The 26257-nt window shown below is 41.6% G+C and overlaps 1 protein-coding gene across 30 annotated transcripts in view; it reads right to left on the bottom strand.

The window, feature by feature from the left end:
* The window catches only part of EPB41L3 (erythrocyte membrane protein band 4.1 like 3), a 198123-nt gene that overhangs the window by 130029 nt on the left and 41837 nt on the right, over positions 1 to 26257 (bottom strand). For 11 of the 30 annotated variants that reach the window (XM_073331513.1, XM_073331514.1, XM_073331529.1 and 8 more), the window contains exon 1: positions 1835 to 1932. The exons of 1 other annotated variant lie outside the window; for it this stretch is intronic. The gene's annotated coding sequence lies outside the window, so the exon portion shown is untranslated. Of the gene's footprint in view, positions 1 to 693; positions 923 to 1834; positions 1938 to 18631; positions 18661 to 26257 lie in introns of those variants that run through there. 18 more of the 30 variants (XM_073331530.1, XM_073331515.1, XM_073331527.1 and 15 more) reach the window with 6 other exon arrangements.

Raw genomic sequence — 26257 nt, forward strand, 5'->3', positions numbered from 1 at the left:
GCTTGTTCCTACCTCAAAGTGATGCACAAGGGTCAGTTTAGCAGGTGGGTTCCAGGTTTGCCTCAAGTATAAATAAGGTTTAGGCACATATTCAGAAGTAGTATTCAGAGTAATGCGAGTCTTTCAGTACATTCTATTATATCAATAAAATGACAATGCTATGAGGAAAATTTAAAAAAAACTACAAAAGACTGATTTTACTGCCTTTAATTATTATGGAAGTGTAAATGTTCAAGTGTAGTGTATTTCTGACAAAGCTAAACAATTAAAAATACCCCTCCCAGCTATCCCTTCTTTCTCCACAAACTCTGTTCTGAGCTAAATACAGAACCTAGTACCACGAGATTGACAGAGCCACTCCCTCTTCTATTTTTTAAATCCAACAAAATACCCTCAAGTTTCCTGTTAAAGCGAATAAAACCAAAAGAGTATGAATAATTCTGTAACTGCACATGAAAATACGGCAACTGTATGACAGCACGCTGTGAACTTTCTAGCCCACCTGGTTTATCTTTGCTGTCTAAGCTGTGGCGAAGAACATGCACACATCTATCTCTGCAACATTTTTAAAGTACCCACCTCAACCCAACGCTACGACTGAAAACACAAGCACTGAAATTACACGATTGCAAAACTTGTCCGACCCCTTGTTTCTCTCCCTCCCTACCCCCATCCCTCACATCTGATTAATACCATCTGTTTCCCTCGATCTTTCCCTTCCGCTCGCAAGAACCTCTCTTCCCCAACTTCAGACGCCAGGCCAGTGTGCAGCCGAGAGAAACCTTGGCATTGGAAACGTTAAAAACAGGAGAGGAGACAGCGCTGCCACTGCAGAGGTCCAGAGCTCCAAGTTACTATGTAACCACACCCACCGCATTGCAGAAGCCACGGGCTGGAGTGCGGGGGGGGACACACACAACAAGCAGTAACTCCGCCGCCACAAGACGACGCACAAGAAGAGCCTAACCGATTTCAAGGGGGGGGGGAGCCGGACAGCTGACTCCCAACCCCGCTCACTCGCAGAAGTACCGCCGCCGCCGCATCAGGCTTCACACGATACATGCAACAACCCCCCTTGCCAGCCCGCCAGGTAAACAATGCAGCTGGCACGCCACTGCGCTCAGCACGGGGATGAATGGGAACAACTCGACTGGAGGCTGCCCAGCTTAGGGGGGGGGAGGGTTATGGAGGTGCCATGACAAGAGAGCTCAATCCACGCACCCCACTTCCCCGCACTGGCGCAGCTGTCCCGTAGACAAGAGAAGTTTCCTCGGGGGGGGGGGGGAATCGATGCCTTGTGTAAACACCCCTTATCCGCCCCCTCCCCTGGCACCCGTTGCCCAGCGCAGGCTTTTCCCAGCGCGTCGGCGGGAAGATCCCGGGCAAGCGCAGCAAACCCAGCGGCGAGGCACCCGAACAGACGCCTCCCCCGCTGCGGAGACCACCGCATCACAGCCCCGGGACCACCCGAGCCAGGCGCCGGAAGAGCGGGCGGCCGGCTGGCGAGCCGCATCGCCGCAGCTGGAGGGCAGGCGGGTCGATGGCTTTTTTTTTTTTTTTTTTAAATCCGAGCGGCTCTCCAGGGGTGCGGAGGGAAGGGGCAGCGACACCCAGGGCTCTGCGCGCAGATCTCGCCCTAGTTTCCCCCTCACCCCCCGCCACGGATCACTTTAAAAATGGCTCCTCGAAAGGAGATTTTAAAAAAAGAAAAAAGAAAAAGAAAAACGCCCCTGGTCGCGGAGATCCCCCGCCCGCCCGCCCGCCCGCAGCAGAGGAAATTGCAACCGCACTGGCAGGCAGGGTAAAAGCGAAGCGAGGTGCCGGGATAAGGTACCTTGGCAAACCGGCGCAGCAGCAGCAGCAGCAGCAGCAGCGAGCTGGAGCCCGGGTCTCCGCTAGGTCCAGGTCTGGGTCCAACGCGTCAGAGGGACGTGCCGCCGCCGCCGCCGCCACGCGTCAGCAGCCCAGCCCAGGACGAGCCCGCCGCGGTAGCCCAGCAAATCAGGACTGGGGAGGCAGGCGCCTTCAAAAAGCCCCTCGCCGCGGAAAACGGGAAAAGCTGGAGCCCGCCGGAATCCGCCGGCTTTGGCGCGCAGCAGCCCCGCGCCGGCTCCGCGGAGAAAGAGGCGCTTCGCGGCTCCCACCCCCAGAGGGAACTCCTCACCCTAGTGTATCCCAGTGTCGTCCGCGCAGCAGGCACCCGGCTCTGTCCCCTGGCCGGATCCTGCCCAAATTTGGCCCCTTTCCGTGCAAATACCACAGGCTCGGAGATCAAGTGTAGCGGCTCAGCTTTGCGCGCCCGCGCCCAAACGCGGACCGACGGCGTTGAACAGCACTGCGCGCCGAGGCAGCGACCAACCCCAGACTCAGCACCTGGACCCTGCGCCCCCCAAACCCCCAACCTTCACTGTCTAAAGGCCGAGCTGCTCCTAACGCACCTTCAGAACCTGGACCCTGCTACACTGCAGCTCCACCGTATCACGACACACTCAGAGCCAAGCTCTGGAGCCTGCCAAATTTTGACGATAAACCAGACATTGTAGCAACACTAAGATTAGTTTTTGCTTCTACTATTCTTCCCCCATCTCTAAATTAGCGCCTGGAGCGGGCTAGTTTTTGGCAGCATTCCTCCAGCTTTACCATCTAACTTCAGTACATACGCAGCTTTTCCTAGTACACTTGAATAATCTGGATCCCATTTTATCTGGCAGGATCCAGATTTGGAATTTTGCAGCACTGCACTTAGATGCATTGATTTCTGGATTTTTTTAGACATAAGATATCTTAGCAACAGAGAGGTTAAGTGGCCATGGGCTTTGGATGTGAAACTTAAGATTCTGGGGCCTGAGCTTCAAAGATTTTAAGCACTCACAACTCCCCTGGAAGACAAAGGATATTTCAAGTGCTCAGTATCGCTGAAGCTCAGGCCTAAGGAGTCTTAAATCTTTGTACCCAAAAGCTAAACACCTCCCCCCCCCCCCCACCTCAAAGCACTGGGCCACTTTTCGAAACACTGGTCTTCATAATTTTCCCCAGGCCCTCACAAAAAGGTCTCCACCAGAGCTGGCTGGAAAGCAGAATTTCCTTTCTTCCAAAAAATTCAAGCTGTTCAATTCTGAACAGGGCCAGCCAGCCTGCCTTCCTGTCCAGTTTTCCTCAAAAGTTTTAATGGAATAGCCACATTTCCGCAGAATGTTTCAATTCCATCAGCTCAGCATTTTCCAACAGAAAATTGTTCTGTTGAAAAGTTTCCACCCGGCTCTAGTATTCCCTTCCGACTCAGTTGTAAATCATGAATAAGGCTGTGAGTTTGTCACTGAGGTTACAAATTCCATGACTTTCCATAACTTCTGCAGCGGCCGGTGCGGCTAGCCCAGGAGCCACCTGAGCAGCTCAGGAAGCCCCTGGGCCAGCTGCACCGGCTGCTACTGGGGCATTCTTGGGCCGCCGTGCCCCCACAGTGGCAGCAGGCATTTGGGTGTAGGAGGGGGCTCAGGGCTGCAGCATGGGAGGGGGCTGGGGTGCTGGACAGTGCTTATCTCAGGGGGTTCCCTGGAAAAGGTGACATGCCCTTACCTCAGCTCCTAGCTCCACGTGCTGCCCCCACATGCAGCACTGCCCCTGCAGCTCCCATTGGCCATGGTTCCCGGCCAATGGGAGCTGCGGAGCCGATGCAGAGGCAGCACCCAGAGCCGTCTGGCCACACCTCCACCTAAGGGGGTGTCGCGAGGAGCCAGGTAGGGAGCCTACCAGCTCTGCCAGCCCCTTCCCCCAGCACAGCGGCACCCCCAGACCACCCCCTCCTCCCAGAGAACCTGCGGCACCCCCGGGCCACCCCCACTGCCCAAGATTTAGTCAGGGTTATATAGTACAAGTCACGGACTAGTCACAGGATCATGAATTTTTGTTTACTGCCTGTGACCTGTCCATGACTTTTACTAAAAATACCTGTGACTAAAACATAGCCTTAATCATGAATAACTCCACTGGAGTGATTGAAGTTACAGCAGTGTTCAATTAGGAGAGAGAAGAATCAGACAAGGTCTAGGCAGCACTAGGAAGAGACCCCAGATCACTCCTTTCACCTCTGGAGACTGTCTTCAAATCTAAGTATTCAGTGTTGTTGTAGCTATGTTGGTCCCAAGATATTAGACAGACACAAGGTGGGTGAGGTAATATTTTTTTTGGACCAACTTCTGTTGATAAGCGAGACAAGCTTTCAAGGTACACAGAGCTCTTCTTCAGGTCACCTGGACCTGGAGAAAAGCTCTGTGTAAGCTCAAAAACTTGCCTCTCTCATCAACAGAAGTTGGTCCAATGTAAGATATTATCTCACCCACTTTGTCTTTCAAATTTAGGTGTCAGTAGCAAATGAAAATTAGTTTCATAGTTTTATGTTAGCATCTGTTTGTCTTCAATAAACACTACAATTTGGTACAATTAGTCACAATTGGACATTTCTGCTCAAAAGGAGATCCATGCTTGGAAGTGCATTCGTGGTATCATGACAAACCTATGCAAAGAAGGTTGCACAGTTCCTCCCTTATCCTGCAAATATCTAAGCATGTGCATAACTTTATGATGTGAGTCGTTACACTCATGGTAAAGTTATGCACATGCTCCTTTTCGGGATCAGCAACCTAATACTCAAATGTACTATATTTGGCTTTCGCCAGTGCCATTGTCTCTCTCTTTCATGGAGCACTAACAGTCACAATCAAAACCAAACAACAAAGAATACTTTTGCAATTCTTTACCCTGATACAGTTATGTAACTATTTAACTTTTTTTCTTAAATAGTACATTTTCCCATTAAGCAATTAATTAGTCGAGACAGCACTCAGAAAACCTGAAAGTACTGCAAAAGTATTAGTAACATTTTCAGTAAATACCACTTTGGCATTACAGGTCTAGACAGTCAGTTGTTTTAAGGTTTACTTTAATTTTATTCCCATATCTTCAGTTTATTAAAAGCAAACTTCTGCTCATGACTCCTGCAGCTTAGCCTTCTGCATGACAATGAAACAAAATTCAGATAATTAAGAGTGATCACTGTGTGACAATGAATGAAAGTAAGACTTCTGGAAGTTAGAAGGAGCCTTCTAATACTTCCTTCCTTCTCTATGCAAATATAAAACCTACACATCTATATTAAGCTAATATTATAGTTATGATAAATATTGTAAGGCAGTAAAATTCAAGGTGAGATATGCACTCTGGATATCAAGTCCCTCCCCGCCCCCCACATCCCACCTCAATACATATGGCTACAAACTGTAAGAAATTCAAAAACATACACCATGTTAGCCAAACAAAATTACAACAACAAACAGATCTGTTATGATGAAGATTATGCCATTAATTGTGTCTTTTCTCACAAGGCTCATATTGGCATATAACAGATCTATATGCCATGAGTCAATGGAAGAACTGGTAATAGAACTGAACAGTTATTGTCTCCCAGTGCTATAACACACCAAATGGTGTGATTCACCATTGATTGTAACAGGATGTGCTAAGAAATGGAACCCAGCCAAAACCTCTATTTCAAGGCCTAGTATTACCAACAGATAACTAATATTTTGTCTTACATCCTTACTCGGCTGCTGTTCCATTAGAGTGTATTGACTCTCATAAAGCTGCATTAAGAGGAATAAACAACTCATTCTTTCAAGTGCTTTCTAGTCTTCCAAGATTGCATGAAGCTCCTCCTGTTTTCATATCTCCTAAAGTTTTAATTATTCTTTTAAACAGTCAAAAATAATCGGTGACAGTCTTTTTAGAGGGTCATATAAAACTTTTTTTCTCAGCAATGGAGGCATTAGAGAATGAATTCCGAGAAGGGTTAATCTTGCATTTATTGAATTTGTTTTTGTGCTCCTTTTATTTTTTGACTTATTTCCCCGCTCTTTAAGGGTATCAGAAGCACGCATCTTTTCAAGGGGATTTTTCCTTTTTTGGTACCCTGATCCCTGGGTCTTAACAGAAGAGGCCTTATGCCCTCTAGGGAATAAAGCTGTGTGGATTATTGACTGAAGAGACCACTTTCTGGGATGCCATAAGTACATACCCATGACATACAGTAGATAAATATGCCAGTTTCAGTGATTCAATAGGTCAAATTTACCCCTGGAATAAATTTATTGACTTCAATGGAGTTATACAAGGGACACAGGAAATTGTCTAAAATTGGTCTTGCCTTCCCACCCAGAGCCAAAACCATCCTTTTAAGATTACTGACGGAACAACCAGGAACTCTGTCTCCAGAGCTATTACAATTAAAGTGCTGAGTAAGGATTCACTTACTGTAATTAATTCAGCATTGCCCTTTGTCATTTTCATACCTGTAGCAACTTACTGACTGCGAGAATTTAAAAGATTATTTAGACATGTAGCTATTATCTACTGGTTCACTTCTTTAGTCTCTTTAATAACCAGGGCAATCAGGAGGGTGTAAAACCCGACACATACCTTGGGACTCTATTACCCCAGAGAGGGGCAGGACTAAATTGGTGATCTGGCTGGAGAGCCCTTTTGTGACCCACAAAAAGGCAGACCATCACAGAGGTAGTAATTACCAGTTAGACACTAGAGGCAGGACAAGTGGGGAGCAAGTGACCTAACTGCAAAGCAAGACTGCTGGTGAGCCCAGCCAGTAACACTCCCATGGACTTCACTGGGGCCTAAAATCAACACTAATGTTGAGCTAAGGGGCAGTTATGAATGATCACCTCCAATGTGAGCAGTCGGTTTCATATACCCAGTCTTTGTTTAAATCCTGTAAAATCTTAGGGCTGGTCTATACTACCACTTAAGTCAATGTAACTTACATTGCTCAGTGGTGTGAAAAAGACATCCCTCCCCCACAGGCAATATAAGTTACATCAACCTAAACACTGTCCACACCAGTGCTATGTCGGCGGGAGACGCTCCCCCCACCAACATAGCTTCCACCTCTCACGGAGATGGAGTAATTTTGCCAACGGGAGACCTCTCTCCCGTCAGCCTAGTGCATCTTCACCTGATGCGCTACAGCGGCACAGCTGCACCAATGTAGTGCTTTAGTGTAGACTTGCCCTTCGGCACGTAATTTTATTCATATTAACAGTCCCATGGATATCAATGGGACTGCTCAAATCAATACCTGCATTCCTAAGTATTTGCATGATCAGATTCACAGGATCTAATCCAGCTCCCAACTGAAAGACTCCCAGTGGCTGTAATAGGAGTTCCACTGGGCCCCAATTTGTTATGTTTGTAGCATCTTAGTCCCTCTCAAGAAGCACTGTCTCTTACATTCATATTATTTCTTCAATTCAATTTGTAGTTTGTTTCTCTTTCAAATTCACATTGACTGACAGGAAGGAATGCAAGTGGTTTGCAACAAACAGTTCAAACATAAAAATGAGTCAAGTGGAACACAGCAAAACAATTACATCGTTCTTCTCAGCTTAGGTAATTTACTTCCCCCCCCCCAATTTATCCTCATATTTTGTGAGGAAGGAGAAATAAAGAAACATTGACCCAGGCTCAGGTGTAACTCTCTAAATCACATTTCATAGAATACATGACAATGTCCTAGGGTTGTGTGATATGAAAAAGCAGCACACCCGAAAAACAGTCTTCTCATCAAGAAGAATGTTAGGAATCTCTGGGGCAGACATCATGTTTTCAGTCTGTGTTTGTACAGTGGATAGATAGCACAATGGGGTCCTGGTCTAGGACTGAGGCACCTAGGTGCTACTGCAATACAAATAAATAAAAACTATGGCTGTTGATAAATCACAGTTAACACACGATTAACTCAAAAAAATTAATCACGATTTAAAAAACTGATTAATAGCACTTTTAATTGCATTGTTAATTTATTAAATATTTTTGGATGTTTTTCTACATTTTCAATTATATTCATTTCAATTGCAACACAATACAAAGTGTACAGTGCTCACTTTATATTTTTATTACAAATATTTGCACTGTAAAAATCAAAGAAATAGTTTTTCAATTCACCTCATACAAGCACTGTAGTGCAATCTCTTTATCGTGAAAGTGCAACTTATAAATGTAGATTTTTTTTTGTTACAAATCTGCACTCAAACAAAACTTTAGAGCCTGTAAGTCCACTCAGTCCTACTTCTTGTTCAGCCAATCGCTAAGACAAACAAGTTTGTTTACATTTATGGGAGATAATGCTGCCTGCTTCTTATTTACAGTGTCACCTGAAAGTGAGAACAGGCATTCGCATAGCACTTTTGTAGCCGGCACTGCAAAGTATTTACGTGCCAAATATGCTAAACATTCGTATGCCCCTTCATGCTTCGGCCACCATTCCAGAAAACACGCTTCCGTGCCCATGACACTCATTAAAAAAATATGTTAATTAAATTTGTGACTCAACTCCTTGTCTCCTGCTCTGTTTTACCCACATTCTGCCATAAATTTCATGTTATAGCAGTCTCAGGTGATGACCCAGCACATGTTGTTCATTTAAGAACACATTCGCTGCACATTTGACAAAAAGCAAAGAAGGTATCAATGTGAGATTTCTAAAGATAGCTACACCACTCGACCTAAGGTTTAAGAATCTGAAGTGCCTTCCAAAATTTGAGAGGGATGAGGTGTGGAGCATGCTTTCAGAAGTCTTAAAAGAGCAACACTTCGATGCAGAAACTACAGAACCTGAACCACTAAAAGATAATATCAACCTTCTGCTGTTCTGCTGGTGGCGTTTGATTCAGATGATGAAAATGAACATGCATCAGTCTACACTGCTTTGGATCATTACCAAGCAGAACCCGTCATCAGAATGGATGCATGTCCTCTGGAATGGTGGTTGAAGCATGAAGGGACATATGAATCTTTAGCACATCTGGCACGTAAATATCTTGTGATGCTGGCTACAACAGTGCCATGTGAACGCCTGTTCTCACTTTTAGGTGATATTGTAAACAAGAAGCAGGCAGCATTATCTCCTGCAAATGTAAACAAACTTGTTTTCGAACAATTGGCTGAACAAGAAGTAGGACTGAGTGGACTTGTAGGCACTAAAGTTTTACATTATTTTATTTCTGAATGTAGTTATTTTTTGTAATTACATAATTCTACATTTGTAAGTTCAACTTTCATGATAAAGAGACTGCACTACAGTACTTGTATGAGTACTATTTCTTGTTTTTTACAGTGCAAATATTTGTAATGAAAAATCAAAGTAAGCAGTGTACAGTTTGTATTCTGTGTCATAATTGAAATCAAAATATTTGAAAATGTAGAAAACATTCAAAAATATTTAAATAAAAAGGTATTCTATTATTTAAAAATGTGATTAATCGCATGATTAATCACGATTAATTTTTCAATCGCTTGACAGCCCTAAATAAAAAACAGATTCAATACATCAGTCAGGTTCTTTTTTAACTGAAATACAGCTAGAGCTTAACCCTATTCATGGTCGTGATATTTAAGGGGTTTTGTCATTACTCCAAGAGAACGAAGGATATTTTAAGCTTCTCCCTCTTCCTCAAAAGCTTAAACTGTCGTCCAAAAACTCATGTTCTCATTAGTTACAGGTATTTTAATAATTTTGTGTGTCCTATCTATAAAGACCTGAGTCCCAACACCTATAACCTCTCAAAACTTTAAAAACAAAACAAAAACCTCTTTATGCTTTGTTAATAAATGACAGTGACGAACAGCTTCCTATAATGTACACATTTTAATTGAGAACAGTTCCCCAACTACTAGGCTAGATAAATTCAGTACCATGATTTGTTTACCTATCAAATGCCAGGTGTAGGTCAGTCTGTACGTAAACACTTGGCTTACTGATTTTGGAGAGTAACGGATATAACACAACATTGCCAAACAACAGCTGAAAACTCTAAGGATCCAAATGGCATCTGTCTCTTATGTTTATTCTGTCTTCCCTTGCCCTGTACACACCCTACCAGGGGCTGCTCATCAGGCCAGGCCAGCAAGGCACAGCCTAACCAAGAATTCCCCAAAGCTACAAAATACATTTTGCGTATTCTTTATTTAATTGATAAATATACACAGACTTAAGGACAAACTATGCTTTGATTTTAATGTCAAAACTCACTCTCTCCAGTAGCAAAACTCAGCACCAGGAAGTTTGAAAAATGTAGTGCTGTGAGAGGCTCAGATCTTGGTACAGCTAATTGTGCCTCAGGAAGCTGCCTTTTACCATGGCAATTTACCAACCCAGGAGTCTCTTTATCAGGGAATAGCTGTGGCAACCATTGCTTGCTGAGGCCACAACAAGATTGTAGCAATTAAGCCCAGGCTGCAAGAAGTTTACAGAGGGTGAGGTTGGGGCTGCACCCTGAATTTTCCCAGCTCCTTCCTTGGACTCCCTCATGCTTTGCACCTGATGCCAGCCTGGGTTGCAATGGCGGCTGCAGCTCCCGGGCCCACCTGCTGCTGTTTCACTATAAACAAGGTAAGCTTTTAAATTAATATAGTAGGCGGCGGTGGAAAAAGCTATTTTGTGATTTGTGCCTCATCTGTCAAAAAAGTCACAAGCTGCCTAATGCTAGGAAACATTAGGCAAACTTGAACTACAGAAGGCCTCAAGAATATGCACTCCTATCATTTGCAACAGGTGACCAAAATCTCAAATATTGTCTGCACTTTATATTCCTTTTTAACAGGGAAATAAAATTAACAAGATTCCAATGACTATAAGGAAAATAACTTTCCATGCTTGAGGCTCATTAGGCTGAAATCAGAATCTAAACACCACTAATTTGCAATGTGCAATCTATCTTTTTAGCTATGGTGCTGGAAATTTAAATGGAGAGTAGCACATATTGCCTTTCCACTCCCTGTCTCACAATATTGCAGACATAGGTCTTAATCCATCAAGACGCATAAGCACATGCATAATTTAGTCAACAGGATTACATATGCTTAAAAGTTTAAACATATGCTTAAGTGCCTTGCTAGACTGGGGTTACATACATGTAATCAGAAAGCATTAATTTCTGAAAAAAAGCTAATGAACAAAAGATATTCATACTGTATGTGGACAGAGTATTGAGTTTGGGTGAGGACAGATGCAAACATATTTTCCTCTTATCTGAGCTACATTTTGCACAGGTATGATTCCACTGACTTCTGTGGAGCTACTCCTAATTACTGCAGTGCCAGAAGTCCATGATTTTCAAAACTTTAACATATATTTTTAAAATCAGAGTTAGATCCTGTGTATATTGCAAAATGACCTGACATGATGGCCACAAATGTGTTTTCCTCACAGAGAAGGTATGGTACGGAATGGCATTACAAAGTCAAACTCATTTTTTGAGATAGATCTCAATGCTGAACATTAGACTATCAGAAGTTCAATTCCCTGAATTCATTTGGTCTACATTTACTAGAAAATACACTCATTCAATTCACCTGGCTGACAACAAAATACCATTTCATCTTTGGTTCCAAATGCATTTTTGGGGTTTCACTGTTATTTTATCTTTGTATCTTTCCAGGCACATCCTAATCCATAGTTTTAAGAATTATGCTAAGTGACAGAAATGAAACAGGCACACAGATGAGCGAAAGACATGATCTAGGATTAAGAAAATAGCTTTCAGAATAAGACCCCCTGGGCTCTTCTATATCCTGCATGACAAAGTTGTAGAAGGAGCCATAGATGATCCATACTGAGGGGAAAGGCAACTATCAGAGTTATTCCATCAGACACTGCCAAGCTGCTGCTTCCCCATTCGCAGAAAACCTGCATGGAAAAAGGGGTCATAAGAAGGAAGTGGCTGTGAAACAGCTGCCCTAAGTGGCATATTTCCCCTACGGCATAGACAGAAGCCAGAGAAACAACAAAAGCCAATGTGGTTATCTGATTCAACTTTAAGTAGCCTTAGCTATGGAGTATCTCCACTGGAAAGATCACTGAAGGCAGTAGGAGAGCTGGGGGCTAACCGCGGTGATCTAACAATGCAGGCACAACTGAATAACTATTGCACAAATCTCAGTTTAAGGAATAGTTATTCTTTTCTGTGTGTGTTTTTGTAGTGAAGGGGGATACCAGGAATACCAGGACCAGTCATCTTTTTTTTCCTGGAAGATCCTGGTAAACTGAAGGACCTGAAATGTGACAGTACTGATGCATGAGGAAACCTGAACTGTAGCTCCAACTGAATGAAGAGGGGATATGGAGTCTTGTGCTAGCAAGAGCTCCAGATCAGGTTTCCACATCCAGCTGTGAGGTCACATTCCAGGTTCTCCTTCAAAGATTGCTAAAGTCATCCAGAAAGAAAAGGCAAGTTGGAAGGCAATCCTTATGTATTCTAAAGCAAATCTCAAAAATTGGTCTTTCAGTTGATCAGTAAAAAAAATGTATTACTAGTATCATGTAAGAATAGCAACGGCACAGTCTGGAAAATAATTTCTTAGAACTAAAACAAAAATATGCCATTTCAGTGGGATAAAATGTTCTCTCCAGTTTCTGCAATCTCAGTGAAAGGTTTAACATTCTTATACAACTACCTGATATCCATCTTAGATGTCCTCAAAATGTTTTTAATCTTAAAAAACACGAGAGTGAAAAAGATTTCCTACCTGCACAGATTAAAACTAATAGCTTCCTTTGGTGCTGGACTACCTTGTTCATTCTTCTAACAATTTTTAGGATCTTGGAATTTGTGTGATTTGAGCTCTCTTTTAAAGCCCATATCATCCACAAGATTATTTTATTCAGTTACATCCTGAAACCCATTTAAAGCTAAAATTTGTGTTCCCGGCAGTGATTTCCTGAAATGTTAATTCATATCTCAGTTTCCATTAGACTAGACCAATAGAATTCTTATTTTGCAGTTTTATGGCATTTCTAGAGCTAGTGCAGAATTTATCAGCCAGCGTACTTGCTGGGTTAGAGAATATTCGTCATACAATTCCCATATTCGAAAGAACTTCATAGAGACTCTCCCGGAGCACAGCAGTGAGCAGAAAAATACTACTATTACACGACAGTGCAGTATGTTATCTTCTAATCTCTTAGAATCTAAACCCCTCAAGTCCCAATGGTTTGGCCCATGCTTATCAGGGCACTCTCTTCACTTTTTAAGACTTTGCCTATACTGTGGATATGGTTCCTGTTCTTTGGGTTTCGTGTATTTACCTTATGAAGCCTATTTATCACACACCCACTCAATGCATTTCCTTTATGAATCCTTCTCCATCCTCCTTCTCAACCTAGTTATTTGATTTAGCTTTTTACATTTCTGGATTATATGACTATTGTAAAGCACTCTGAGAGCACTTGTGTAAGGGCCCTGTAGAAATGGAAAGGAGTGAGTGGTTGATTAAAGTGAGAGGTAGAATAAGATCAGTAAACTTAATTAATGACAGCTTTGTGCTGCAGAACATAAAAATCTCAATTCGAAATGTCTTGAGAGTCCAAAATCCAGACCACAAGAGGCTGCGTGTGTGAAATAGCTGATAGCAAAGCTGCACTTCTACAGGACTCACTGTCTGACTGATCCAGAGAACGGCAATTACCAGCTCTTGGAGGGAGTTCCTCATCTGTCCTACTGGGTGGAAACAGTACAAGAAGAACTGCCAGCATAAGATAAACAAATTCAGGATGAAAAGGAGAAGTTGGGGGATGAACCATGTTGGATGGTAGCATCTGTTAATCTAGAAACAATAACTGTATTTTTTTAAAATTTAAGTTCATATGATAACCCTGCATTTTATAAATCTTGACTTCCCAATAGGGCAAAGTAATTGCATATACACACACAGTCATGTTAAGCTAATTTATTGGAACTGCGCTTATCCAAGCTCTTTGGGGCAGGAACTGTCACTTTATACATGCTTGTAGAGTGTCAAGCACAATGGGGCCCTGACCTGGTTGGACTTTAAGCACTACGACAAAATAAGTGGTAAATAATACTGTAAGTTTGAAAAATTCTATTTTGTCCTCTGATGTTCATCATTTGCACTGATAATGTGTCCATTTATTTGAATACAATGCATGTCTCCACCCCATTTGATTTTTGAGGGGAGCTTATCTTGGAAAGACTTTCACTGCCTACAGTAGAAACGGTATCAGGCTAATAATGTAGAGAAAATGAGGAGAGGAAAAAATGTAAATATATGGCTAAATAGTTCACTTGCTGTGAACCCATTTAAAGCCCAATTTTGGGGGGACCAGTTTCAACAGCAATCTGAATGGTTTCCGTGAAGCTCTAGTATCTGTTTCAGTACTACAAAATATTTACTATTATCCTTCAAATTCTGTTTCAACATCCCCGTGAGATGAACAGACTTTTTGTAATCCCTTTTATCTTTAACTGTTATTTAATAATCCCTTGTTACAGCTTCTGAGAACTGGAACCAACAGCTATAAACAAGGAACTAATATGAGTTTATATAAAATTGTTCATCACCCTTTCACTTCAACTTAAAATTGTCTTGCTAATGTAGTATTCGGAGAGAGAGAGAGCATAAAAATGAAGGACTGCTGGCTACAGCAGAGCATGATGGAAAGAAGCAGCTATGCAAGCAAGCAGTTGTTCTCCAAACAACTTTTCCAATGAATATTCCAATGGAGGCAGGAATTGATAATTACCAAATTTAACAGGTATTTTACTATATTAATAATCTTGTTCTCAATCTTGTGCTTAATACATGCAAGTAAAGGCCAGTTAGGTTGATAACATGCTATTTGCATGTGTAAATCCCCAGTGTAGGTGCACAGTTGCAGGGATTTCACATGCAAGTTAGGTGCACAATTTCATGTGCATATATTTGTGTATAGTTCTCAAAATTGGGCCCATTATATTCTCTCCCCTCCCCGGCTCCAAGCGCTACATAAAGATCAGCTGCTTTTAACACCAGAAATTTAGTAAAATAGTCTGCCTTGCTGTTACATTGGTACTGTGTCTACTCAGTAAAGCTTTCAGCTCCCGAGTAAACAGAACAAGTAAATTCAATTAAAATAGCTCTGGGACAGAAAGGAGATGAGTAAGCCAGGAAAATATAATGTGAATTTAAATGAATGTTATGTGAATAGAAACAGACCAGACCAGACGATAACACAACCACTGTACCTCTTTCTTTTATGCCTGTATTATCTCTGTCAACATGAAAAGCTTTACAACAAGCTAATCCATTTCACATCTACATGCTATCTTGAAATACTCTACATAGGAGTATGTCTTATTTTCTGCCCTCAGTGAGGGCCTGACTGTGGCTGGCCCTTACCTGGGTGCACAGGAGATAGGGAAAGAGTGAAAAGTGCATCCTTTCTTCCCCTGCAGCCACCCAGGGTGCAAACTGCACAAGCGCTTGGCATAACTGCAGTTTGTGAGCCCAGGGAGGCTGTTCCCTTCCTGCTTCCCGACAGATGCACAGCACTTGTAAGGAGGCAGGGCCATGGTCCCCACTAATCCCTCCATACTGACCCATAGAGCAGGATTGGTGCAACCTGGGGAGTAAAGTGCATACAGGGGAGCGCTCAAGAGGAATTCAGCCTATGGTCTGTCTGGCTCCACCCACCCCCAACACGAGGGTCTGCCTAAAGAGGACAGTGGCCCTGACACATTTTATAATTGTACAAACAAGGAGCAACAGTTCTTCATTCCTGCATCTTGTTACCACTTTTGAGCACTATATTTGTTACAACTGAGAACTAACCAGATACAATTAACAGCATGCATTGCAATCAAGTCTAAGTTAGGCCAATCAGGTCACAGGCTCTCAAGTTATCATATGGGAGAAGAGAGGGAACACACAACAGATCCATGTTATATTGTAATGTATGTTTTTGTTCATTTTATAACATACACCTTACTTTCATGCTTTACTTGTACCACACAATTAACTTTCAACGTGCTTCATAGTTAACAAAACATCTGTGCAACTAAAACCAATTTTGTGTCTGCACTGGAGTGAATACCATAATCCAGACCATTAATAAATTATTCTTCCTGTAACACTTGCACAGGTGAATGTGTCATGAATGCACTTTTCCAGGTAACATATTTTATTACATTTCAGCTTGACAGGTATTTGCTTTTCAGTGCTAAATGGAAATAAGTGTCCACTGAATTATCACTGACAGCACCATTTCTTTATTTTGCTGTTACAATTAAAAGAAGGTTGAAAAAGGTGTAAAGTTATCCTTTAGGGCAAGAATTTTGATTTTTAGAATGCCTAGAAGTCTATTCATTTCATTGTACAGTCAGGGGACTATTATATTCACCAGGTAGAAAGACATCAACCAGTCACCAAGTAAAATCTTTTCCTCTGTAGCCCCTAGTATCTCTCACTCACTCACTCTCACACACACTCTCTTTCACTGACGTTTTTTAAAAGGTAGTGGATAAATGCTTCTCTCTATGTTAAGTTCTTATTGGATCAATTGTTTATATATGTTTTAATTAGTTATCTCAACTATTCTATTACTGGAACTATTTGTTAAAATTCAGTGATTTCCAGTTTTCAATGTAGAAATACTTAAATATTGTTATTCATTCTTTTGTGATGGCACCTAAGGACTCCAGAGAACAAGATTAACAATATTTCAAAAGAAAAGTTATGTTGAAGCTTACATGTAACTATAAAATTGGTGTATGTAGAACAAGTGTATCTTGGCATGAGTTCAATAAGCCATGGACAGACATGGCAGAAAGGGAACCGAAGATAGCAGTGTTCTAAAAATAAAAAGAAGTCATAGTTTCAAAAACAGGAACCAATGTGTGAATAAAGCCACTTTACATGTGGAGGAAATATAGATTTAGTACCGATGAGACAGAAGAGGCTTGTGCACACCCCTTGTTTACAGAGCTGGCTTATTTGTCTTATGAAAAAGAAGGTCAGCTTTTGTTTAAAAACAAGATTCTAGCCCTTAAGTGTAAACTGATTGCTACGGTTGAGAGGAATAAGCAGTTTGGTCCTGCTCGTGTAACAGGGACGGGGGGAGAAGGAGGGGAAATGACGATAACCCCACCACCACACTTTATACAAAATGACACACAAAAACTATAAGCTTTCTTAATTCTGGCTTCCTAACTTTGGAATGCTTGACTTCACAGCCTTAACGTTTAATGTAATTTTTTGTGAGTTGACAGCAGAGGAATGGTGAGACTCAAGAATCTTTAGTTCCATTCCAGGCACTGGAGCTGAGAGTGCTCTAATGGGCACAGATCTTCTGCCCATTTGCCCCAAAACTGACCCCTTCTACTCCATCCCCTTCATCTTGTCCCTATCCCAATTCCTGTCCAAGCTCTTCCCCACCTTTGGCTCTTTGTCCCAGTCTCCACTTCTCAGACTGGTCATCCCAGTTCCAATCTCCTTGCCCAACCAGTCCTAGTAGCCCCATCCAGACTTGCGGTCCAAGTCCCAATCTCCACTCAACTCTTCGTACACATTTTCTGTATCTCCCTGGGACATTACACTCCATATTCTTTATGGAAATACACTTATGATATGGATATGACATAACTGATGTACTTTATGCAAGATGGCTCATGTAAGATATCATTGGAAAGGTTAGGATTTACTGAATGTGATTATCCAATTTGTATGCATGTATCATTTCTGTATCTAAAGTTTGGAATGTGGACTTGTAACAATTACAATAGGGTGTGGATTGGGAAGACACCCACCAGAAGACAGGCCAGACTTGATGGGCCATTAGGAAGGAACAAGAATTCCTCACCATCTCCCTCCCCTTTACTGCTGGGATCCAGTGATTGCTTATCACACTGCAGGGACTTGAGCCCAATCCTAAAAGATGTTCTGTCTCAAAAAGATGCAGAGAGGGAACCAGATGACATTACCACCTCCATGGCCACGTCCTGAGTTAATGCATGCTGTAGTCAAACCAGCAAAGTTGCTATTTGCACCGCAACCACTGAAGGACAATATTTCACCATGCTGACTTTATGCTGGAAGGTGTTAGTGGCCACCATCTATCACAGAGGAAGGTAATGCCCATGGGTGTGCTAAACGCACTTATTTTTAAATGGAAAGAGTAATTAACCCCCTTTGTGGAGTAGATAGCTGGAAACCATAGGAGACTAGTACCTGCTGATAGTAAGGGGGCACAATTTAAAGTTTATAGTGGTATGCAGCAGGGTTCAAGGCTGTTACTAATGAGACAAAGGAGTTTTGGTTTCTAGTGCTACTTTTCAAAGAATCATACAACTGGAAGGGACCTCAAGAGGTCTAGTAGCAGCTTAGATGAAGTGAGCTGTAGCTCACAAAAGCTTATGCTCAAATAAATGTGTTAGAAAAGGAGGACTTGTGGCACCTTAGAGACTTTTTGTGGATACAGACTAACACGGCTGCCACTCTGAAACCTGACAAGATGACTGTGAAGATACTAATCTCTCCCCCTCCTGGAAGGCGTCCTGGGATATAACTAACTCTACTAGGTCAGGTGGTCTTGTCACTTGATACTAAATATTATCTTGGACTTCTTGTATCTTTCCACTAAAAGGGAAAGGGGAGGGGGTCATGTTTAGGAAACAAAGGATTCCCACCTTATGTAAATCTTATTTAAGGGTGGGGAGGAAGGCAAATGGGACTCTCCTCTTTTGCCTACCCAAGAAGGAGTGCTGAAAGAACCTGAAGGGAGAAAGGCACTAACCTGAAGGGAAAGGCAGGGGTGAGTCCAGACTGAGATGCGGGTCCAATCTGTAAGAAGAAATAAGATGGGAGTTGCCTTACCAAGTTGGTGGTCAGTGCTAATGAGGCCAATTCAATCAAGGTGGATGTGGCCCATTCCCAGCAGTTGACAAAAAGGTGTGACACCCCCCCACCACCACACACACTTGGTAGGGGAACTCCCATTTTTTCATATGTTGTATATTTATACCTACTTACTATATTTTCCACTCCATGCATCTGATAAAGTGGGTTATAGCCCACAAAAGCTTATGCCCAAATAAATTTGTGAGTCTCTAAGGTGCCACAAGAACTCCTCGTTTTTACTGATACAGACTAACATAGCTACCCCTCTGAAACCTGATACCCTTGCACCACATCTAATTTCAGTGATTTCACACACCAGCTAACTGGCAAACAATACCCATGTTCCCTCCTCTCCTCCCCTCCCACACACAGCTCTCAGTCCTTGTCTCCTTGCCCAACCAGTCCCCACTTCCCTCCCAGCTCCCAGCCTCAGCCTCCCCACCAAACTGGTCCCAGCCTGCCCTCTCACTCTGGCTCCTAGGGCCAGCCCACCTCTGTCTCATCCTCCAACTCCCAGACACAGTTTCTCTTCCCCCTAGAGTCCTAATCTCATCAGACTCTTGTCCCAATCTGTTCCTTTCCAGGAAAGATAACAATCAATGATCTAAACAAAACAAAACCCCAAACATAATTGGATTTTTTTAAATTTACCTTAACTAAAAGTTTAGTTTTTTGCCTTTTAAAAATATTGAAATTTAATTTTCAATTGACAATTTACGCAAAGGCCTAAATTTATCATAATCGATTAAAACAATTTACATTAAATACAAAAAATGTCAAGCAATACACATTTGCTGCCAAGTTTCAAAAGAGAGTGGAATCACTGGACTGGTGGATGTCACTGGAACCGGAGTTTGTTGAAGTACTAAACCAGCTTTTGACAGCAGTAGCCTTCCCCCCCCCCACCCCGCATTTCAGTTTATTCAACTAGTTCAGTTTAATGACTAGTGTGTTCAAAGTTAAGAAACCAAGTGGAAGCTGAAAAAGGCAAAAAAAACCAACTTGTTTTCATATTCCAATCTATGAATTCAACCTAGGTGTGAGAGGATGACATCTATGAGTTCTAAATTATTGAAGGCCATTTTGACTAGAAAAAATAAATTCAGCTCACTAACTACATATAATGCTTCTTCCTTTAATAAATCAGTTATAAATGGAAAACAAGTTTTGATACACTTTCATATGTTTTCAGCATATTTAAGGTAGTTATTTCATAAAAAATTAAAATGCTGTTTTTGTGCAATGTTATTGATTTTGAACTTCCATTCAAGTAGAGCTTGACATAAATCACAACAAAACAATTTAGTAAATAAGAAATACATTATTCACTATTTTCTAAAATAAAAAGATATGCAAAATATAAGAATTGAATAAATGTTAAGCTATACAGTTGCTTAAATAAACGTGTATCCTCATGGTCAGCAAATGGAAGCATCAAATTTCACATTTAAATCAGCATGTTATAGTTACCAATCAGAATCAAGCTCTCTTTTGGAAAATAACTAAAAAATACAAATGAAAAACACGATTAAAATCAATTATTTAAGTCACAGTTAAAATCTGATTTAAAAATCACTTTGACTTAAGTCAATCTGCCTTGTTCCTTTCCCTTCTCATGTCTGGCTTTTGTTTCCTCTGCATTCCAGTCCTATAGCTTCCTCCTCCATACTGCATGGGTGCCAGCAGAGGGGGCAGCAAGGACACAATCTTTCGAGATTTTAGCAGTTAAAATTGAAGAAGCCTCAGGATAAACATATGCAAACCTGATTTAAAAAAAAAAAAAAAAGACTAATAACTTGGCCAAATTCACATGGACAAATGGCACTTCTCTCACACAAACACCAACCACTCTGCCAAATTTCAAGTCTCTGCTCCCAAACATGGGGATAGGAGAGCTTTTCAAAGAAAAATTAAAAATTGGCAAAACGCTATTTTCCCCTTGCCTTGTTCTCAGAAATGGCTGGAACATTTTGGCTGAAACTTTCTAGAATAAATCAGCATGTAACAGATACCCAACAGAGAAAATTTTATCCCAAATGGTTAAAATCTGGTAAATATATAAGGAACAGAAAACAGGGTCTTCTAATGGGGAGCATCAGGCAACCTTAATAATGGGCAGTGCTACCAGTGCCATCTACAATCAGTCACTTAAATTTGGAGTGCATTCCAAGGATCTTGCTAACTCTCCTCAAAAATCATTTAGTCAGCCCTTTGCATAGCAATGTAATAACTATGGACAGGAATCGGTTACGTTTAGAGAGGGAAATGTCTAGGGATTATGTCATTTGGCAGGCCCATTCAGAACTGTGACTGCTGATCCTGCTTGTTAAAAATTGTTAAGCTCTCTCCGAGTCTGGGCTTGAGCTGGCTGCCGCTCACAAGGGGAGCTGCCATGCTGCCACCATTTTCATGATCATGACCACTAATGCAAAAGGAACTCTGCATGTGTATCCTTCACCACTGTATCTAAGCTTTGCTCTGGGGATTTGCCATGTAGTTCCCACACCCTATTCAGAGGAGGAGAAGGGGAGACGTGGAGTCAAGCTGCTGATGTTAGACTGAGTGAGAGGTCATGCAGTCTGCTCCTCTCCTTTCCAGTGCCTGTTGGCCCAGCCCAAGCTTGAAGTCTGAATAGGTGGCATCAGGAAAAAACCTGGATCCCCCCTCCTCCACTCTTTCCTACTCCCCATCCAATCTTCCCATTCCTTTCATCAAGGGAAGGCTGTCCACCTCAAGGCTACATGTTTCCAAACTAACAACGCAACCTGCTAACAGAAGGCATGGAGAGCAAAACAGAAGGCATCAACAGAACGCACCAACATTCAGGCATGGAGAGCAAAATAAGTGTTATGTAAAACAAGTGGTGACAGGTACGTCATCCTAGGGCCTCTGATTTGCAGTGATAGTTGCAAAGGTCTCGGGATAACCTGCCTGCCACCACAAGATTCAGGACATTCTCCTTCCAACACCACTCCTGCTGTGAGGAACAGCTGCCATGTAAGGGAGTCACACTGGGAAGAGAAAAGTAATGTGGGTCAGGAAGTACTGGGCTAAGTATGGAAATAGGACGACTAATGGATATATCTGTGGACATGGCTGTGTGTGGAATTAAGAGATATTTTTGCTGCAAGAAGAGAGAGTATAGAGTTGATGAGGGTTTGTTGTTTAGTTTTTTGAGGGAGTATCTTTGTAAAATTTGGCAACACATCTCTAACATTTATGGGCTACTGAATCAATTTGAATTACTTGTCTAAAACAGCTAAACAAGTATTAAGCATGAAGGCAGAGGAAGAGATAGCAAGTGGAAATTAAAAAAATAGTTTTTTAAATTTACTTGACCTGTATTTGAGATTTCAGTTTCATCATTTTGAACAAACAAAGCTACATCCCATCTTCTACTACTAGAAACTCCATCTTTTCTAAAATAAAAATTAGAGTGGTAGGTCTATCATTTTTGTCTACATGTACTGCTGCTAGGTTCTGATGCTGTGATGCTAACAATCATTTTAGGCTGTGTCTACACTTTTAATTAAATTTGTAACCATCGAGACACATGGTTGGCTCTAAACATGGTACTCACAGCACACAATATTAGTTGCTAGTGACCCAGCCTGTCATATGGTTATCTTCCTGTAATCAGATCATAACACTTATTTTGCTCTTTAGACAAAACCCCTGAACTATGGCTGTATATCTAGTATGGCAATCCTCCTTCCTCTAAGTTCTTTGTGAAATCCCAGAGTACACTGCCCCATGTCCTGCCAGTGCTGCTTTGTGTGCATGTCATGCAGGTATCAAATACCTGCCCAGTTTTCTCAGAATACACCAGACAGACAGACAGTAAGGTAGATGTGGAAAATGGCTGACACACATGGTTGTATTCTGAAAAAAGCTGCTGGTTGCATGCAGTTCAACTATGTTTGTTGTAACTGGGTTGGATAAGAGGGTCACAATTTGATTGTCTCAAGATTGCCTCATCATTCCAATTTCGAAAGCAAATGACAGTGAAAGGTTGTACAAAGGGTAGCAAGAGCAGAGACAGACTAATGACTTTCTAAGCAATCCATTTTTAAACTAAATCAAAGGCCTCTAGACATCTCAGCCAGAGTTTCCTCAGTGGCTCCGTATTCACAGAGCACAAGCACATTCTCTCAAGTCAAAAAACTCAGAGCCCCAGGGGATGTCACAATCAAGCAGTTTTATGCATAAAATTGTTGAGGAACCTCAGAGAGGTACAATTTGATACACAGCCCAGGAAAGCTGCCAGCAAAAGTGAAAAAGAACAGAAAGCAAATCAAGTTGGAAGTAAATTCTGAAATTCCTCACCAAGATAACAAAAGAACATAAAAGAGATGGGTTGGTTGACTCACAGCTAGTAAGGGATCATTGGCTTTAAATCCCTTTTCCACACAGAATTAGATCACATCTGGAACCTATAGTTTAGTCTTCCACAACATTAAATATTTAGATTTGAAACCTTAAACATGATACAATTAGACTGTGCTCTATAAAAGATTCCATGGTTTCAAATAATGGCACCTGTACAAGAGAAACCTTAAAAACAAATGAATGTCCCATAGAAAGGTGTCAATGTAGCCTATCAAGTTTGCCTAATATCAACCAGTATCATTCCATATATTTTCTCATATATAATAATGGTTTCCATCTACAATTGGGAAGAGTGCAACCGGTTATTTCAGATGCAGTAAATTAGATTAGTTTGGTAACATCTCAAAATGAGATTACTGCAATGCATTCTAAATGGAGTCACACCTTAAGGCCAGGCAGGAACAGAAGGTGGTTCGGAATGCAGCTTCCCGATTATTAAGTGCAGTTTCTTGCTAGCATATATCTGTGTTAGTGGCTGGCATTGCATAGTGCCTAACTGGGATGTGTGAGGATGAGGAAAGGGTAAAGAGGATGCATGTACCAAGATAGACGTGGCGGACAGGATGAAGCCATGTCCTACCCCCTTCAACTTTCCCACCAGAACTGCCCTCAAGCACACATGCTTTCAAAGGGTGTCAGAGGTTTTGCTCCAGTATGTGCTCCCCTAGAACCCTGGGGAATTCTGCCTGGGTCAGCTAGAATTCCTCCAAAGACTCCCATTGCTGTGTGGCAGAGGTATGACAAAATACATTTCAAAAGAACTAGGATCTGGTTCTAGGAACTAGGATCTCAGCACCCTTTCAGTCCCCCAATACTAAAAGTAATGTTTTCTCTGGGTGTGGAAATAAATAAATAGCAAAGACTTCACTTTTTACAGATGTATGTTTTTCCTCTTATCCAGTATTATGTGATATTGATATAAAGGTGTTGTATTGTGACACTGATTAATTGAATTCTGAGTTTAATTCAGGTCTTGGGATGGGTATTTCTACTTGTACACTTATAAAGCAGAATAATTATGTCCACTTCCTACTAGAAATGGTCTGTGCCTCAGCAAACGAGACAAGGTAGGGAAAGGCACATCTGCACTGCTTAAGAAAAGGAGCGATTTAGGTAGCTAGAATATTTGGTCAAAGTGTCATAAGGAAAGAATCCCATCAACTACTGGGAGGAGGGGTGGAGAACAAAACAAAAAAATACCACACTATTCCAGCTACAGTTACCATCAACAGCCAAGGAAACTACTTATAATCGGTGTTCTGCTCTCCTACAGGAGAGTGGTCTTTCCCCTTGCAAGCGCTGAATTTCCAAATATAGCCAAGCACACCATGTTTGTACAGCACCGAGCAGGACAGGGTCCTGGTCCATGACTGGGGCTATTCGGCACTACCACAACTAAACTAAATGGAAGGATAAACAAAAATAGATCTTCAACTAGGGTCCTTGATTTCAACAGGGCAAACTTAAAAAAATTAGCTAAGTGGACTGGAATGAAGAACTCAAGGATTTGAATTTGGAGGAGGCTTGGAATTACTTTAAGTCAAAGTTGCAGAAACTAGCTGAAGCCTGCATCCCAAGCAAATGGAAAAATTCATAGGAAAGGTTTGCAGACCAAGATGGAAGAGCAAGCATCTCAAACAAGTGATTAAGAGAAAGCAGAAAGCCTACAAGGGATGGAGGATGGTATGGAGCAGCAAGGAAAGCTCTCTTGGAGGTCAAAAAGCATAGGGATAAAGTGAGAATTGCCAAAAGCTAAGCAGAGATGGACCTTGTAAAGGGAATTAAAGCCAGTAGTAAAAGGTTCTATAGCCATATAAATAAAAAGAAAACAAGGAAAGAGGATGAGGATGGAGATTAAATATAATCTAGGCATGGCCCAACACCTAAACAAATACTTTGCCTCAGCTTTTAACGAGGCTAATAAATAGCGGGTAGTTGCAGAGTGGCTAATGGGAATGAGGTTATGGATGTAGAAATTACTACATCCGAGATAGAAATCAAACTCGAACAGATTATCCGGGCCCCTCAAAATAGTCCATCCAAGAATATTAAAGGAACTGGCACATGAAATTGCAAGCTCAACAGCAAAGATTTTTAATAAATCTGTAAACTCAGGGGTCGTACTCTATGATTGGAGAATTGTGAATATAGTTCCTATTTTTAAGAAAGGAAAAAGAAGTGATCCAGAAAACTACAGGTCTGTTAGTCTGACCTCAATTGTATGCAAAGTCTTTAAATACTTCTTTCAAAATTTTGTTCAAAGACAGAGGTTAGTGGTAAATGGGATAAAATACAATACAGTTTTACAAAAGATAGATTGTGACAGACCAACCTGATCTCCTTTAAGGTAACTGATTTTTTTAGACAAAGGCAATGCAGTAGATCTTATGTACTGGATTTCAATATGGCTTTTGATATAGTTCCATACGGGAAATTATTAGTTAAATTAGAGAAGATGGGGATGAATATGAGAACCAAAAGGTGGATAAGAAACTGGTTAAAAAAGGGAGACTACAATGGGTCATACTGAAAAGTGACTTGTTAGGCTGAAGGGAGGTTACCAGTGGAGTTCCTCAGGCGTTAGTCTTGGGACCAATCTTATTTAACATTTTTATTACGGACCTTGGCACAAAAAGTTCAAGTGTCCTAATAAAATTTGCTGATGACAAAGTTGGGAGGTACTGCCAATACAGGAGGACCACCAGAATATCATACAGGAAGATCTGGACAACCTTGTATACTGGAGCAGTACAAATGGGATGAAATTTAGTAATGCAAAGTCAGACATTTAGAGACTAGACAAGAATTTCTGCGATAAGTTGGGGATGTATCAGTTGGAAGAGACAGACCTGAGTGTATTGGCTAATCACAGGAGGACTATGAGCCATCAATGTGATGCAGCTGTGAAAAAGGCTAACGCAGTTCTAGGATGCATCAGGTGAGGTATTTCCAGTACAGACAGGGAAATGTTAGTACCATTATATAAGATACTGGTGAGACCTCATCTGGAATGTTGTGTGCAATTCTGGTCTCCCATATTTAGGAAAGATAAACTAGAACAGGTGCAAAGAAGGGCTACTAGGATGATCCGAGGAATGGAAAACCTACCTTATAAAGAGAAGACTCAAAGAGC

This window comes from Lepidochelys kempii, chromosome 2, assembly GCF_965140265.1.
Source record: "Lepidochelys kempii isolate rLepKem1 chromosome 2, rLepKem1.hap2, whole genome shotgun sequence".
In the NCBI taxonomy this organism is placed as follows: domain Eukaryota; kingdom Metazoa; phylum Chordata; order Testudines; family Cheloniidae; genus Lepidochelys; species Lepidochelys kempii.